The following is a 17,313-nucleotide window of genomic DNA, read 5'->3' on the forward strand; positions in this document are numbered from 1 at the left end:
TTGCATGGAGCACTAGGTGTTGTGTAAAAACAATGAATACTGTTATGCTGAAAAATTAAATAAAATGGAAAAAAAATATTTTGCATATCTATTACAGATTTCTGATTCATGGTTACCATGATATTTGTATATAACATCTTCTGCATATAACAGTCCATATAAAATTTATTGTTGTTTTTCTTTGAATTCATTTTTACTCTACACCCTCTACATTTTATGTATATGATATCATGATGTACATGTTTTATTTTGTATATTTTTATTTAGGTATAGTGTCATGTTTTACATGCCTTTATTTTGTGAGATCCCTGTCTGTTTTCTACAGATGTACTCATTCTTACTGCTTTTTTGTTTCCTAAATTTATCACTTTTAGTTATGATCTTTCCTTTCCCCTAAATCCCCCATTAATGTTTCTTTTTTTTTAAGATTTTATTTATTTATTTGACAGAGAGAGATCACAAGTAGGCAGAGAGGCAGGCAGAGAGAGTGAGAGGGAAGCAGGCTCCCTGCCAAGGAGAGAGCCTGATGCGGGACTCGATCCCAGGACCCTGAGATCATGACCTGAGCCGAAGGCAGTGGCTTAAACCACTGAGCCACCCAGGCGCCCCCCCCCCATTAATGTTTCTTGTAGGGTTCATTTAGTGGTCATGAATTCCTTTAACTTTTGTTTGTCTGGGACACAGTCTTTCCAATTCTGAAATATCGTACTGTTGGATGGAATATTCTGGGTTACTGATGATTTGTTTTGAGTATTTGCTATGCCCTTTGGGTATATCATCCCATTTACTTCTCTCCTTCAAAGTTACTGCTAAAAATTCACTGATAGCCTTATGGGGTTTCTTTTGTCTGTAACTGCTTGTCTGCTTTTAAAATTCATACATTGTTTTTACTTTTTTCCATTTTAATTACTGTATCTTGGTGTGGACCTCTTTGGGTGGATTTTGTTGGGCACTCTCTGATTTTGTTTCCTTCCTCAAAATCTGGTAGTTTTTAACTATTATTTCTTCAAATAAAATTTCTCCCTGTTTTCTGTTTCTTCTTTCTGGATTACTGTAATACAAATGCTATTATGTTTGATGATGTCACTGAGTTCCCAAATTCTACTGCCATTTTTTAAAAGATTTTATTTATTTATTTGACAGAAAGAGATCACAAGTAAACAAAGAGGCAGGCAGAGAGTGGGTTGGGGGGAGGCAGGTTCACCATTGAGCAGAGAGCCCTATGCAGGGCTCCATCGCAGGACCCTGGGGTCATGATCTGAGCCAAAGGCAGAAGCTTAACCTTACCACTGAGATATTCAGGGGACCCATCTACTGCCATTTAAAAAAATATATTTTCTCTTACCTTCTGTGTTTACCTTACTCTATCCTCCAGGTAGCTGATACATTAATTTGCTTCTTCTAGTCTGGTATCTATTCAATTTAGTGTATTTTTAATTTCATTTATTCTGTTCTTCATCTCTTATTGGTTCATTTTATGTCTTTGTTGAGGATCCCACTGATGTCTTCCAGTCTTTTCTCACCCCAGTTAGTATCATTATAAGTATTACTTTAAGAACTCCATTATGGGACGCCTGGGTGGCTCAGTGGGTTAAGCCGCTGCCTTCGGCTCAGGTCATGATCTCAGGGTCCTGGGATCGAGTCCCGCATCAGGCTCTCTGCTCAGCAGCAAGCCTGCTTTCCTCTCTCTCTCTGCCTGCCTCTCTGTCTACTTGTGCTCTCTCTCTGTCAAACAAATAAATAAAATCTTAAAAAAAAAAAGGAACTCCATTATGTATACTGTTTATCTCCATTTTGCTTAGGTGTCTTGCTGTCATTTGTCTTGTTCTTTCATGTCGGGTAGCTTCTTCTGTCTCATTTTGTCTGTTTTCATTTGCTTCTGTATTAGTAAAGTCAGCTATATCTCCCTTTGAAAGTAGTGGCCTTATGAAGAAGAGGTCCCATAGCCCTTGCAGTGTAGTATTTACCATGACCTGGTGGAACCACAGAGGAACCTGACACCTGAGAGGTGCCTCCATTGTGTGATGTGCACTTCAGTTGTAGCTGATTATCTTCTCTTCTTTTTTCTTTCTTTCTTTCTTTCTTTCTTTCTTTCTTTCTTTCTTTCTTTCTTTCTTTCTTTCTTTCTTTCTTTCCTATTTCTTTTAATCCAGTCATCTGCAGTGACTCATTTAGCCTGTCATTGTCAGTGTTTGGTCTTTGGTGTTAGTGAACCATTCTGTGGATGCCTTGCACTGGATTTGAATCAGACTGGGCCTTTGCCAAAGATGCAATAGCACCAATCTTCATGATGCTTTCCCGTGTTGTTCTCTGAGGAGTTTTAAATGATATGTGACCTGCAATCAGTCCAGCCTTCTGCCTCAGCTCACTGCTGGAGTTGTACAGTGACTGGTATGTTTGCTTATCTTTCTCTTTCCCTAGTGCAAGAGTCACTTAGAGGTGGTATGGCTGCTCTCAGTGCTTCCTGCACACTGCTAGGCTTATGGTCGCAGTTTGAAAGAACTCTGGCCAAAAGCTTATTGGAGAGGACATATCCCCAGTATGTATTTGTGAAAAGCACGCAGTGCTAACACGATTTGTGCTGTGGTCCTCATGAGAGTGAATCTGTAGTGCTGAGACTCAGCCAAACCTGGCTGGAAAAGGTGGACCCATCCAGTGTCAGAGGTATGGGTATGTGTGGTTTTAGCAAGGTTTCTGCTGCCCTTTTTAGGGTAGAATACCTTCACTGCTGGGACTGGCCATGCCTGGGTGGAGGTGACAGACCCACTGAATCGTGGGGGGTTGGTGAAAGATGCATAATATTACCAAGTAACATAGTACGTGTTGGCACACTGCTGGTTCCCACAGACAACCGTGTGTTTTGGCTAAGTGTTCAGTGAGGATAATACCCAAAATTTCCATTGTTTCTGGAAACATCTGCCCTAGATTCCTGCTCCTCCAGCATATGTTCTGAGACTAGTGTAAATGAATCTCACTCCCCTATGTCTGTGGTGTTTTTCAAACTGTTGTTTCTGTGCTGTCTCTGTATTCTTTTTGTTGTGCTTTTTAAAAAATTTTATAATTATTTTTTTATTATTTGTTTATTTACAGCATAACAGTGTTCATTGTTTTGGCATCACACCCAGTGCTCCATGCAGTACGTGCCCTCCCTATTACCAACCATCTAGTTCCTCAACCTCCTGCCCCCCGCCCCTTCAAAACCCTCTGGTTGTTTTTCAGAGTCCATAGTCTCTCACGGTTCATCTCTCCTTCCAGTTTCCCTCAACACCATCTCCTCTCCATCTCCCCATGTCCTCCATGTAATTTGTTATGCTCCACAAATAAGTGAGACCATATGATACTTGACTCTTTCTGCTTGACTTATTTCACTCAGCATAATCTCTTCCAGTCCCATCCATGTGGCTACAAAAGTTGGGTATTCGTCCTTTCTGATGGAGGCATAATACTCCATTGTGTCTATGTACCACATCTTCCTTATCCATTCATCCATTGAAGGGCATCTTGGCTCTTTCCACAGTTTGGCGACTATAGCCATTGCTGCAATAAACATTGGGGTACAGAAGACTCTTCTTTTCACTACATCTGTAACTTTGGGGTAAATACACAGCAGTGAAATTGCAGGGTCATAGGGAAGGTCTATTCTTAATTTCTCCAGAAATCTCCACACTGTTCTCCAAAGTGGCTGCACCAACTTGCATTCCCAACAACAGTGTAAAGGGTTCCCCTTTCTCCACATCCTCTTCAACACACTTGTTTCCTGTCTTGCTAATTTTGACCATTCTAACTGGTGTCAGGTGGTAGCTCAATGTGGTTTTAATTTGAATCTCCCTGATGGCTAGTGATAATGAACATTATTTCATATGTCTGATAGCCATTTGTATGTCTTCATTGGAGAAGTGTCTGTTCATATCTTCTGCCCATTTTTTGATATGATTATCTGTTTTGTGTGTGTTGAGTTTGAGGAGTTCTTTATAGTTCCTGGATGTCAACCTTTTGTCTTTACTGTCATTTGCAAATATTTTCTCCCATTCCCTGGGTTGACTTTTTGTTTTGTTGACTATTTCCTTTGCTGTGCAGAGAAGCTTTTGATCTTGATGAAGTCCAAAACTTAATTTTCGCTTTTGTTTCCTTTGCCTTCAGAGACATATCTTGAATGAAGTTGCTGTGGCTGATATAGAAGAGGTTACTGCCTATGTTCTCCTCTAGGATTCTGATGGATTCCTGTCTCACGTTGAGGTCTTTTATCCATTTCGAGTTTATCTTTGTGTACGGTGTAAGAGAATGGTCGAGTTTCATTCTTCTACATATCGCTGTCCAGTTTTCCCATCACCATTTATTGAAGAGACTGTCTTTTTTCCATTGTATATTTTTTTCTGTTTTGTCAAAGATTATTTGACCATAGAGTTGACGGTCCATATCTGGGCTCTCGAATCTGTTCCACTGGTCTATGTGTCTGTTTTTATGCCAGTACCACACTGTCTTGGTGATCACAGCTTTGTAGTAAAACTGGAAATCGGGTAACGTGATGCCGCCAGTTTTGTTTTTGTTTTTCAACATTTCCTTAGCAATTCGGGGTCTCTTCTGATTCCATCCAAATTTTAGGATTATTTGCTCCAGTTCTTTGAAACATACCAGTGGAATTTTGATCGGAATGGCATTAAAAGTATAGATTGGTCTAGGCAGTATAGACATTTTAACAATGTTTATTCTTCCAGTCCAAGAGCATGGAACGGTCTTCCATCTTTTTGTGTCTTCTTCAATTTCTTTCATGAGTGTTCTGTGGTTCCTCGATTACAGGTCCTTTACCACTTTGGTTAGGTTTATTCCCAGGTATCTTATGGGTCTTGGTGCTATAGTAAATGGAATCGATTTTCTAATTTCCCTTTCTGTATTTTCATTGTTAGTGTATAAGAAAGCCACTGATGGGCGCCTGGGTGGCTCAGTGGGTTAAGCCGCTGCCTTCGGCTCAGGTCATGATCTCAGGGTCCTGGGATCGAGTCCCACATCGGGCTCTCCGCTCAGTGGAGAGCCCACATCGGGCTCTTGGCTCAGTGGAGAGCCTGCTTCCCTTCCTCTCTCTCTGCCTGCCTCTCTTGTGATTTCTCTCTGTCAAATAAATAAATAAAATCTTTAAAAAAAAAAAGAAAAAAAAAAGAAAGCCACTGATTTCTGTACATTGACTTTGTATACTGCCACGTTACTAAATTGCTGTATGAGTTCTAGTACTTTGGGGGTGGAGTCCTTGGGGTTTTCCCTATGAAGAATCATGTCATCTGCGAAGAGAGAGAGTTTGACTCCGTCATTGATCATTTGGATACATTTTATTTCTCTTTGTTGTCTGATTGCCATTGCTAGAACTTCTAATACTACGTTGAACAAGAGTGGTGAGAGTGGGCATCCTTGTCGAGTTCTTGATCTCAATGCGAAGGCTGCAAGCTTTTTCCCATTGAGGATGATATTTGCTGTGGGTCTTTCATAGATAGATTTTATGAAGTTCAGGAATCTTCCCTCTATCCCTATACTTTGAAGCGTTTTCATCAGGAACGGATGCTGGATTTTGTCAAATGCTTTTTCTGCATCACTTGAGAGGACCATGTGGTTCTTCTCTCTTCTCTTATTGATGTGTTCTATCACATTGATTGATTTGCGAATGTTGAACCAACCTTGCAACCCAGGGATGAATCCCACCTGGTCATGGTGAATAATCTTTTTAATGTGCTTCTGGATCCTCTTTGCTAGGATCTTGTTGAGAATCTTTTCATCCATATTCATCAGTGATATTGGTCTGAAATTCTCCTTTTTGGTAGGGTCTTTGCCTGGTTTGGTGATCAGGGTAATGCTGGCTTCATAAAAAGCGTCAGGAAGTACTCCTTCTGCTTCAATTCTCTGGAACAGCTTCAGGAGAATTGAGTTATTTCTTCTATGAATGTTTGGTAGAATTCCCCAGGGAATCCGTCAAGTCCTGGGCTCTTGTTTTTTGGGTGGTTTTTGATCAATTTTTCAATCTCGTTACTAGTTATCGGTCTATTCAGGTTGTCAAATTCTTCCTGGTTCAATTTTGGGAGTTGGTAGTTTTCCAGGAATGCATCCATTTCATCTAGGTTGCTTAGCTTATTGGCATATAACTGTTGGTAATAATTTCTGATGATTGTTTCTATTTCCTTGGTGTTAGTTGTGATCTCTCCCTTTTCATTCATAATTTTATTAATTTGGGCTTTCTCTCTTTTCTTTTGGATTAGTGTGGCCAATGGTTTATCGATCTTATTGATTCCTTCAAAAAACCAGCTTCTAGTTTCATTGATACGTTCTACTGTATCTCTCGTTTCTACCTCATTGATCTCTGCTCTAATCTTCATTATTTCCCTTCTTGCATGTGGAGTTGGTTTGATTTGTTGTTGATTCTCCAGTTCTTTAAGGTGTAGAGACAGCTGCTGTATTCTGGATTTTTCAATTTTTTTGAGGCAGGCTTGGATGGCTATGTATTTCCCCCTTAGAACCGCCTTTGCTGTATCCCATAGGTTTTGGACCGAGGTGTCTTCATTCTCATTGGTTTCCATGAATTGTTTAAATTCACCTTTGATCTCCTGGTTGATCCAAGCATTCTTAAGCAAGGTGGTATTTAGCTTCCAGGTGTTTGAGTTCCTTCTGAACTTTTCCTTGTGATTGAGTTCCAGTTTCAAAGCATTGTGATCTGAGAATATGCAGGGAATAATGTCAGTCATTTGTTATCGGTTGAGTCCTGCTTTGTGACCCAGTATGTGGTCTATTCTGGAGAAGGTTCCATGTGCACTTTGAAGAATGAGCATTCTGTTGTCTTAGGATGGAATGTTCTGTATGTATCTATGAGGTCCATCTGGTCCAATGTTTCATTCCATGCTCTTGTTTCCTTATTAATGTTCTGCTTCGAAGATATGTTTCTGAGAGAGACGTATTAAGATCTCCTACTATTATTGTATTCATATCCATATGACTCTTTATCTTGATTAATAGTTTTCTTGTGTAATTGGGTGCTCCCATATTGGGGGCATATATATTCACAATTGTTAGATCATCTTGGCGGATAATCCCTTTAAGAATTATGTAGTGTCCTTCTGTATCTCTGATTACAGTCTTTAGTTAAAATCTAATTTATCTGATATGAGAATCGCTACTCCGGCCTTCTTTTGAGCCCATTGGCATGAAAGATGCTTCTCCATCCCTTCACTTTCAGTCTGGGTGTATCCTTAGGTTCAAAATGGGTCTCTTGTAGACAACATATGGATGGGTCCTGTCGTTTTATCCAATCTGCAACCCTGTGTCATTTTATGGATGCATTTGGCCATTCACATTGAGAGTGATTATTGAGAGATAGGTTTTTATTGACATCGTGTTGCCTTTGAAGTCTTTCTGTCTGTAGATTGTTTCTATATTTCTGTTCAATGATATTCTTAGGATTTTTTCTCTTTTTTAGGACCCCCCTTAATATTTCCTGCAGTGTCGGCTTGGTGGTTGCATAGTCTTTTAAGCCTTGCTGGTCTTGGAAACTCTTTATCTCTCCATCCATTTTAAATATCAGTCTTGCTGTATAGAGTATTCTTGGTGGCATATTCTTCACATTTAGTACTCTGAATATATTTTGCCAGCCCTTCCTGGCTTGCCAGGTCTCTGTGAAAAGGTCTGACATTATTCTAATGGGCTTTCCTCTGTATCTAAGGAGCTTCTTTGTCCTAGCTGCTTTTAAGAGGGTCTGTCGTGAAACAGAATTCCTCATTTTAACTATAAGGTGCCATGAGGACTTTCGAGAATCTAAAATCTTGGGAGGAAATCTCTCTGCCTCTAGTACATGAACATTGTTCCCATTCGTGAGATTGGGAAAATTTTCATAGACAACTTCTTCCACTCTATCTTCTTTCTTTTTCCTCCCTTTCAGGAATTCCAATAATTCTGACGTTGGAATGTTTCATGGCATCATTTGTTTCTCTGTTTCTGTTTTCGTGGCTTCTGAGCTGTTTGTTCCAGGCTTCGTCCTGATCCTTTCTCTCTATCTGTTTGTCCTCCAGATCACTAATTCTATCTTCTGTCTCAGTTACCCTAGCTTTTAGATAATTTAAATTGGATTGGAACTCATTGAGAGCATTTTGAACATCATCCCTGGTGGCTTTCAGTCCTGCCCTAACATTGTGAACATCATCCCTGGTGGCTTTCAGTTCTGCCCTAATCAATTCTGTTTGGTTATCCATGGCTTTCTCCAACCTAGCTATTGCCTGGATAATTGTTAGTCTGAATTCCTCTTCTGACATATTGTCTCTGTCAATCGCCATTTGCTCTGTTGCAGAAGGCCCATCCTCTGTATTTTTCTTCTGTTGGGTATTCCTCCTCCTAGTCATTTTGGTAAGAGATGACTAAACAGATGCAGCTGGACTTATCGATTGTGGTGCAGTCAAGGTGCACCCTGGACCGCTTCTGTGCAATCAGGGTTCCCCACCCAAATGAGAGAAAAAAGAAAAGAAAAAGAAATAGAGTAGAAGAAAGAAAAAAAAAAGGAAAAGAAAAAAGGAAAAAAAGAGAGAGAGAGCAAGAGAGAAAGAGAGATAGGAAAAAAAGGGAAGATAAAAGAGAAGGCTCAGCCAAATGGGCCACAAGGTAATATTTGTGATGTATACAAACAAAAACAGACAAACAAAGGACTGATAAAAGTATATGACAAGAGAAAAAATAAATATATATATAAGAAAAAAAGGGGAAGAACCTCATCAGAAAGAACCCCAAGTATAAGATTTATATATTATCAGGACAAACACAAATTCACAGAAACACTGACAGAAGGAAAAATTGGGAGAGTGGTTATAAATTCTCAGTGTGGGTGAGGAAGGTTATTTTGATTCTTCCTGATTGTATCTTGATGTTTTTGTTAAGGTACTCAACTTTCCTAATTTACACGGGGATTAGAAACTGGTTTGTCTATAGTGGTAGCATTGATTGGGGAAAGGGGATTATCTTGAAGTTTAACTCTATATGTATAGTAGAAAATAAAAATTAAAAAAAGAATAAACTAGACTAAACTAAGTTAAATTTAAAAAAAGAATTAAAAAAATAGAAAAGCAAAAGAAAAACACGGGTGTATGTATCAAAAAGTTCTGGTTAGAAGGTTATTAAAAAATTTGATGTACTGGACATCTCAGTGTGGTGGTAAATAGGTTAAAAAATTATCTGTATGTACAAAAAAAAAGAACCAGAATATTGGTAAAGAGTTAAAAATAAAAGGTGTATTTATGAAGTAGTGGTGGTTGTTCTTTTGTAGTCTTTTTTTTTTTCTTCCTTCCTGGTTGGTTTTCTGGGGGAGGGGCCTGCCACGTGGATTTTCAGACAATGATGTTGCCTGAGTTAGGTCCTCCCACTCCCCTCAAGGGGTTGGGCTCTGAAGAAACTGTTTTTTCAGGCTTTTGTTCTCTGGGGGTTTTTATATTCTTTCATTTGTTTTCTCTCACCTTGACAGCTTTTGATGGTTTTTGGTGTTTTAGAGGAGAGCAAACTGCACCCCGACCTCCCTCTCAGTGAGTAGCCTCAGAATGTTCTGCAAGAGCTGCTGGCAGAGTCGTTTCTGAGTCACTGTCCCTGGGGATGCAGGAGCTCCTCGTTGTAACCAAAACCAGGGCAGCGGTGGCTGTCTGGGCAGCTCCAGACCGCCAGAGAGGTTCGGAGCAGAGATCGCACACTGAGATTTTCACGCTGTCCTGGGCTGGGAATGTCTGTTTTTTCCAGATGCCAGAGCTCCAGGCTAGTGCCTAAGAGCACCTCTCCCAAGGGAGGGTGTGGGACGTGCGCGTTTCAGGATTGCCTTCTGGCCAGGTTCCCAGCCCCTCACAGGAGCCAGACCCCACTAGTTCTTGGGTGCGCTGGCGGGTCAGGTGCACTGGCGGCTCAGGGACAGAGACCTGATTTCTCCGCTGCACTCTCTCTGGCTCAGCACCAGGCGAGGCTGTCCTGGGTCCGGGGAATAGGTCCCTGACCCTAACTGCTCAGGTTTCCCCTATTTCCCCCCCGCGATCCTTTGCTCTTTGTTTTTTGATTGCTTTCAACCAGACTCCAAATTAATGCTGGTCCCCAGATGCAGGGCACTCTCGTATTGGGGTATTACTTTCCAGTTGGTCACCTCTGGTGGCTCCCTCCCCCTTTTGTTTATCTTCTGATATCAGTTCGAAGCTCCCAGTTGGCTTTACCTGCCACTGGTATCTTCTGCTCCTGTAGAGATCCAGACGTGTATAATTCTGATCTCAGGCTGATTTAATGGGTGGTCAGAGTTCTTTGGTAGGTAATCAGCTCACTTTAGGGTACAGGTTGAAACGGTGCCTCCTCCTACTTCCGGGATTTAAATTCTTAAATGCAGGTGATGTTTGAGGTTGAGTTCCTTGGGAGCAGATTATGAGATAAGGATTTATGTGCAAGTGGCTAATTTAAGACGTGCTGTCAGAAGAACCCAGTGAGGAGCTGGATGAAACAGCGCAGGGAATGTCTTTGTTGTGCTCTTTATTTAAGGGCAATGACTCATTTTCCTTTCACCCTCCTGACTCACCCAATGATTTTTAAAATTTATGTTTTAAGTCCCTTTGTCTGTTAGAACTCAAGATTTGTCCAATCTGGTTTTAAAAGCCAAGTTATAGATATTTATTTTCCCTATTCAGAGTCCCCAATGTGATAGTCTGTTTCTCTCTCTTTTCCATATATGTGGGTTCCTTCCTCAAGTGGATGAATTTGAACATTTCTGCATTCAAAATGGAACACTGGAAAATTATCACATGGAGCTTTTGAGACTCTTGGCTTGCTCACTAGTATTCACTCCTTTTCTGGAAGATTATTAGAATTCACCAACAGACTATGATGTTGGGCTTGGCCATGAAGTTTGCTTTGGACAATAAAATGGGAGCAAAAGTCAGTGATGGGCAAATAATCAGTGCATTGACCAAATCCTCTTCTCTCTGCAGTATCAACTGAGAAGGTCCATGTAAGTGTTATTTAGTCAGAATAAGGATGAAATTCCATTGGGAACAAAGCCCTCAGATGGTTCATAATAGATATGTCCTATAAAATTAAAGTAATCTTGGGGAACCTGGCTGGCTGAGTTGTTAGGTGTCTGCCTTTAGCTCAAGTCATGATTTCAGGGTGCGAGATCCAGCCTTGCATTGGGCTCCATGCTTGTCAGGAGGCCTGCTTCTCCCTCCCCTACTCCCTCTGCTTGTATTCCCTCTCTTGCAGTTAAATAAATATTATTAAATAAACTTTTATTTGTTTGTTATTTATTTGTTAAATAAATATTTTTAAAAAGTAAAATAATCTTTATGGCATTATGTCACTGAGAAATATAAGTTGTTATGTCAACACCAAATAGTTTTTCTGACTAATGTTTTTATTCATTTGTCAACACAAAAATTGTCAATGGGGTATATAGAACTTATATTGTTAATAAAGTAGTTCAATTTAACCTGAACTGCTTTCTTGGAGATTTTAAATATATATACTTTAATAGATTTCACAAGAATGTACAGGTAATGGTGACATTTTTCATGAGCCAAAACTGTGTGGAAATCTGTATCATCTTACTAAACTAGCACTGCCTTTTGAGTTGAAATTTCTAGAGGAGGTGAAACTGCCCTTGTGTTAATGAGGTGTCTATATGGAGCACAGGACAGGACAGAAAAATGTTCTGGCAATTTTTTGGAAGCACCATTAGTAATTATAACCACAGTGCCATATTTATTTGCATGCCCTCTGTTCCAGAACAGAAAACTTCAGTGGATAGATTTACATTTACTCATTAGTTGATCCTTGGGATATTCAAGATATTAAAAGTAACTTTTCCTCAAGGCTATTTTTACAGTCCATCAGTTGTCTTCACTCCTCCTCTTATAAAGGTGATGTCTTTGAAATATTTAAGTAGCGTTTTTGATCTACAGTTCCCTGTTGTGCCTGCAGGTTCCTGGAATTTCAGTTTGCAAGACTTTTTAAACTCCTAATAACATTGACTTTCATTCAGTGTTTACAATATTCGGATAGTGAATCCTAGATTGGTTATCTAAGCCCCAGGGATTCTGCCATAGGTAAGATAATTCAATAACCCTCATAAAGAAGCTATACACATATTTTCCAAATACAAGAAAATAATTGAGCACTTGTCTTCCAATAATGCTGGATTTTCATCTCCTATTTCCAAGAGGAATAGCCTTGAATAAAACTACGTGTATGAGCATTGACTCAATGCTTTCAATTTTTGTTTTCTCTTTTGGTCTGATTTTCCAGTCCTGAGAAGTGTGTGTATGCAAAAGCTGCCAGATGTTTGGTTCTCAGACCCTTTCCACAATCTTTACTTTATTTGGAGCAGCACTGATAGTGCCAACAACAACAACAAAAATCAGTGTTTCACTTCCCTGCCACCTTGGGTTTAAGAATTTGGAATCATGTTAAAAGATGCTTCTAGCTCAGTGTAGATAGTGATTTACATGATTAAATATAGCATCTAGGTTCAATTAAACTAAAATAATTAATTTCAAATAATTAATTAAAACTAAAATAAAATAATTAAGATTTCACATTGTATTGCATGTGTGACTCACTTGGAAAAACGTGTGAGTTTTGGGTCATGAGTTTGAGCCCCATGTGGTGCATAAAGATAATTAAAGAATTGATAAACATACAAGATTTCATTATACACAAAATAAAGTAAACTTGCCTTGAAGCTCTAATTTCATAGCCTTTGAGTGTCCCTCAATTTTATTTTTTATTGAGGTATAAATAAGAGACAGTGTTATATTCATTGCAGGTATGCATTACATTGATCCAAAAATTCTGTACATTACTTCCTGCTCATCAAGAGACGTGTACTCTTAATCTCTTTTATCTAATTTACTTATCAACCTACCCATCTTCCCTCAAACAATCAAAAGTGTTTTGTTGTGTTTTTTTTTTCTCGGTATTTAAAAGTCTGGTTTATTGTTTGTCTCTTTTTTTGTTTGTTCTGTTTCTTAAATTCCACAAAGGAGTGAAGTGATATGGTATCTGTCTTTCTCTGATTTATTTCCTTTTCCTTTATACCCTCTAGATCAATCCATGTTGTTGCAAATCAAAGGTCTCATTTTGTTTAATGGCCAAGCAATATCACATTGTGTGTGTATACATATATATCACAACTATATCCACATATTTATTGAGTGACACTTGGGCTGCTTCCAGACCTTGGCTATAGTAATGCTGCAACAAACATAGGGTACTATATCTTTTTGAATTTGTGTTTTTTTTTCTTTGTGTAAATAGCCAGTAATGGAATTACTGGATAACATCTTAATTATATTTTTAGTTTTTTGAGCAACCTCCACATTCTTCCCTCATATTTGTATTCTGGTTAAAGTAAATAAGTTTCCCTTTTCTCCACATACTCAACAACACTTTCTCTATCTTGAGTTTCTAGTAGGTGTAATGTGATATCTCATTGTAATTTTTATTTGCATTTTCGTGATGATTAGGGTTGTTGAAAACCTTTTCATGTGTCTGTTCGCCAACTGTATGTCTTCTTTATAAAAATGTCCATTCAGGACTTCTTCCCATGTTTAATTCATTTTCTGGTGTTGGGTCATATAATTTTTTATGTATTTTTCATATTAACTCCTTATCATATATATATTTGCAAATATCTTCTCCCATTTAGTAGGTTGCCTTTTTGTTTTCTTGATAGCTTTCTTCATTGTGCAGAGCTATTTATTTTGATGTAGTGCTACTAGTTTGATTTTGCTTTTGTTTATCTTGCCTGAGGACACATAACTAGAAAAAATTTTCTACTGACAATACCCAAGAAATTACCATGCCTATTTTCTTCTACAAGTTTTAGGACTTCCAGTCTCACATAAAGATCTTTAACCCATTTTGACTTTTATTTGTGTATGATGTAAGAATATAGTCCAAGTTCATTCTTTTGGGTGGTACTGTTCAGTTTGCCTGGCACCATTTATTGAAGAGACTGTCTGTTTTCCATTGTACATTTTTGCTTCTTTATCATAGATTAATTGAAAATATCAAGATAGGTTCCTTTCTGGACTCTCCATTTTGTTCTATTGATCTATGGGTTTATATTTGTGCCAGTACCATACTTTTTTGATTATTATACCATTTTAGTATATCTAGAAATCTTTAATTATAATACCTCAATTTTGTTCTTCTTTCTCAGGATGGTTGTGGCTATTCAAGTTCTTTCGTGGTTTTTAAAAAATGTTAGTATTACTTGTTATAATTTTGTGGAAAATGGGATTTTGATAGGGATTAAATTAAATCTATAGATTTCTTTCGGTAGTATGGACATATATATATATATTTAAATTTCCTTTTTTAGTTTCTTTGGGAGCATGTTACTTATCCTGCATGAATATGTTCCTTCCTGATTTTTGGAGGGTTGATTTCCAATTTCATATTGTGATTAGAAAAGATGCACTGTATGATTTCAAGTTATTTAACTGCTTGAGACCTGATTTGTGGCCTAAAATATGCTCCATTTACAAGAATGTTCCATGCGCTTTTGAAAAGAATGTGTATTTTATTGTTTTTGAATAGAATGTTCTGAATATATCTTTTAGGGTAATTTGGTCCAATGTCTATTTATTTAGAATGGGGGGAGGGGGTAAAAGGATGGGGAGAAGTAGGCTCCCAGATGAGCAGGAAGCTTGACATGGAATTCGATCTTAGGACCCTGGGATCATGACATGACTCAAAGGCAGACCTTTAGCCAAATAATCCAATGTGCCACTTAAAGACACTCTTTCCTTCTTCATTTTCTTTTTGGATAATCTATCCATTTATGTAAGTGGGTGTTAAAGTACCTTACTATTACTGCATTACTGTCAATTCCTTTGTATCTATTAAAAGTTGTTTTATTTAGGTAATTGTTGCTTTATGTACACCAATCTTAAGTGCATAAATATTTATAATAATTATGTACTGTTGTTAGGTAATTTCCTTTATTATTATGTAGTGTTCTTATTTGTCTCTTGTTACAGTCTTCATTTTAAGGCCTATTTTTCCAGTGTATATATTGTTATACTAGATTTCTTTTTGCTCCGTTTGCCTTGTACCTGTTTTGCCATCCCTTAATCTTCAATCTCCAGGTGTCTTTGTCTCTAATGAGTCTCCTTTAGACAGCACATGAATGGGTCTTACCTTTTTTATTCATTTTGTCGCCCTACGTCTCTTAATTGTAGCACTTAAGCCATTTCTATTTAATCTAGTTATTGATAGCTATGTACTTTTTGCCATTTTGTCCGTAGTTTTTTGTGGTTCTTCTATTTTCCTTTCTTCTACTCTTCCTCTTTTCCCTTACAGTTTGATGACTTTTTTAGTGATATACTTGGATTCCATTTCCTTTGTGTGTGTATATCTATATAGGTTTTTTATTTGTGGTTATCATTTTGCACATATGTAATACCTTATGCTTACAACAGTTTATATGAAGTTCAAGGTCACTTAAATTTGAAACCATTATAAAAGCACTAATTTTTTACTGTTCTCACATTCTGTGAATATGATCTCATAATTTACATCCTTTTATTTTATGAATCTCTGACCAATTTTTGCAAATATACTTCTTTGTAATGCTTTTGTATTATGTTTGCATTTACGAATGAAACTTTGTTCTTTCATATTTTTCTTACTCATGATTATGGCCTTTCCTTTCCACACAATGAACTCCTACTATTCTTTCTCTGATGGCTAGCTTAGTGGCAGTAAACTCTTTTAAGATTTTTTTTTGGGGGGGGCTTAAAAACTCATTCTCTCTCCTTTCTATACTGAATAATAAATTTGGTGGGTCAAGTATTCTTGGTTGATTTTTTTCCCCCTTTCAGATCTTCCACCCCTTTCAGATTCAGTACTCACCTCAGTACTTCACCTCAATTCCTTCTGACTTGCAAAGGTTCTTTTAAAAAAATAGTTAATAACCTTATGGGATTTCTTTCTATGTTACTATTTTCTGTGCTCTCGCTCATTTTAAAAGTTCTCTCATTAATGCCTTTTGCCATTTTAAGTACTATAGCTCTTGGTTTGGACCACCTTGAGTTAATTTTCTTGTGATTCTAGATTTCTGTGATTCTTGTGCCTGGATGTGTGGTACATTAATCAGATTAGAAAACTGTCAGCTATTATATCTTCAAATACTTCTCTGTCTCCTTCTCTCTTTTTTCTCTCTGGGATCCCCATAATGTGAATATTATTATGCTTAATGATATCACTGAGTCCCCTTAACATGTCCTCACTTTTATTATTCTTTTATTCTTTTGGCTCTTCAGTTTGATTGCTTTTCATTACCATGTCTTCCAGGTTGTTAAACCATTCTTCTAAACTGCTAAAATCCTCTAAATTGCTACTGATGCCCTCTGGAGTACTACTCATTTCTTGAGCTTTTCGTATATAATTGGAGATGTGTATATATATATATATATAGAGAGAGAGAGAGATAGATAGATAGATAGATAGATAGATAGATAGATATAGATAGATAGATACAAAATGATCTCTTCCTTTTTCACTGAGATCATGAGTGAACTTATATGTTTCACTGAGATCATCCACTGTTTTCTGAAGTCCAGTGACCATATCTATGTCTATGATTTTGGATTCTTTATCAAGCATATCATTTATGTCTGTTTTGTGTAGCTTGTTAGTTTGATGTTTTTGTCCTATGCTTTTATTTGGATAATATTACTTTGTCTTCTCATTTTGTCTCACTTTATGTTTATTTCTATATATTGGAAAAGGTAGCTATGTATCCTGATGTTTCGAGTAGTGACCTTATGATGAAGAGATCTTGTGGTGTCCTTTGGTGTATCAGAAGCATGTGTTTCAGGGATGTCTCTTCTGTGTTTTACATACTCTACTGTTGCAGCGGGGTTGCCTGTGTTTTTAGTCCATTTGGCTTCAATAGTCCACTTTGTCTTACATTGTGCACCAGGCCAGGATAGATCCTGTTGTATTAAGGGGACAGTCTTGGGTTGCTTCAAGCATGTAGTAGGGTGGTATCAGCATTCAGACCAGATGAATGTCCTCAATCCCTCTGCCAGCACTGCAGTCACACTGGCCTGAAGTTCTATCTCCCTGTGCTTGCTCTGGGAAATTTTCACTGGTGGCATGGAAATGCTAGTAGAAATGCCTACCCTAGTCTCCTGTTGAAGCAGAAATCACACTGAACTTCAGGGATCTCTCCCTAGGGCTACCATCTGAAACATTTCCGTTGTTGAGCTGGACCAGCAGGCAGACTACATCTCTGCCCCTCATATGCCTCCTGGGGCTCCAGTTGCCCTTTCT

The 17,313-nt window shown here is 38.1% G+C and overlaps 1 long non-coding RNA gene across 1 annotated transcript; it reads right to left on the reverse strand.

The window, feature by feature from the left end:
* Window positions 1–534: 534 nt before the first annotated feature.
* LOC123939050 lies at window positions 535–14,742 on the reverse strand. The gene is made up of 3 exons (XR_006817807.1): window positions 14,726–14,742; window positions 11,087–11,090; window positions 535–562 (listed from the first exon to the last, which is right to left on the reverse strand). It is a non-coding gene; the product is annotated as an uncharacterized LOC123939050 (long non-coding RNA).
* Window positions 14,743–17,313: the final 2,571 nt, after the last annotated feature.

This window comes from Meles meles, chromosome 3 (genome assembly GCF_922984935.1).
Source record: "Meles meles chromosome 3, mMelMel3.1 paternal haplotype, whole genome shotgun sequence".
Classification (NCBI taxonomy): Eukaryota; Metazoa; Chordata; class Mammalia; order Carnivora; family Mustelidae; genus Meles; species Meles meles.